This window comes from Pinus tabuliformis, chromosome 6 (assembly GCF_031772625.1).
Source record: "Pinus tabuliformis cultivar Carrire ecotype Pingquan chromosome 6, CPIR1, whole genome shotgun sequence".
Classification (NCBI taxonomy): Eukaryota; Viridiplantae; Streptophyta; class Pinopsida; order Pinales; family Pinaceae; genus Pinus; species Pinus tabuliformis.
Genome location: NC_142292.1, coordinates 769,469,514 through 769,470,955, shown reverse-complemented (window position 1 = coordinate 769,470,955; position 1,442 = coordinate 769,469,514).

The following is a 1,442-nucleotide window of genomic DNA, read 5'->3' as shown; positions in this document are numbered from 1 at the left end:
GAAAAATTGAATCTCCTCAAGTAACTCGACCTCTTGGCAAAGCGACTGCGCTGCCCCTGGGAATTTCGATCTACTACCCACAATGAGCAGCGAAGTTCCTTCTCTCTTCACCTTTGACCTCTTCGGCTAATCAACTACACTCTGATACCATGTGAAAATTCCAAGCCAGAATCCTATTGCAACAACTCGAAATTATTCTCCTAATTTTTATTTTAATTAACAATTTATTTAATGTTTCCTACAACAAATACTGAATAACTCACATTGCAACCTACACAAATAAAACTACAGAAGAATAAACACTGGAAGAAATGCTAGCACACATACATGAAATAAAATAGTTATTTTTAGACAAAAGTCCCCAGAAAAACCCAACTTGGGAAAACTGATGCAACAACTAAGGGTTTGAATGTTAAGCTGCAGTGAAATAATTTGAGTACAACTAGATGCCGAAACTAGCAATCCTACATAGAAAAATGGAAATAAAAGTCTAGTGAGGAAATTTCATCACTTCATAGGAAAATCTCGGCTCTGAGCTCAACTCAAATTGAGCCGTCCAAACTGGCTCTGTGCAACTACTGCGTCCCCCTAGCGTAGTTACTTCTGCACTGAGTCAGAACCAACTTCTCCTCAAACCGTCTAGTCTACTGTTGTCTAGGAAAATGTCTCTCCTAGCCTCCAGAATGTCTACCCAGCTTCTGGCACTGAAACTCATCTTTCCCCAACATAATCGAAACTACCTCTAGAGGCTACTGCACTGGTCTACCTCAGCCTCTCTGCAAATGCATTCACCGGATCTGGAATCCTTCCTCCAGCTTCACTGTCCCTCCCCCTCTCTCACTGCTTCGATCTCATTAGCTCTCTCTTCGACAACTGATTTTTGCTACTTTGGAAATTGATCTTCTCATGAAATTGAACTGCTCAAGCGTCTTCTCCAAGTGCCCATCAACTTTTTCTTATAATCCTTTGTTGGGACTTCAACGACCAAGATTAAATCTTAACGAATGGTTGGGATTAACTTCAAGTAAATCCATGTGAGTTTCTATATCATTCACATCTTGACTTAATTAATTATGATTAATTAACCATATTCCCTAAGTTTATACTTAGGAAATATTTAAAAACTGACTAGTAATATAATTAAGTCATTTATAGGAGGAATTTCCAGATACGATTTCTAGGTTTTAGAGATCTCTTGTATTCTAGCTTCTCCAAAAAATTCAAGGCTAGAACAAATCTGATGCTACAAAGACTAACAAGAATTAGAGCACTTCTATATAGAATGATCATTTTGAGCAACTACTCACGCAACCAAACGAAGGATCAATATACTAGTGTATTACATGGTTAAAACCTTCAAAGAGGGAAACAATCCATAAGCCTAGCCAACAAGGTCAATTGAAGCAATATATTAATACACAATAAAAATAATATACATAATA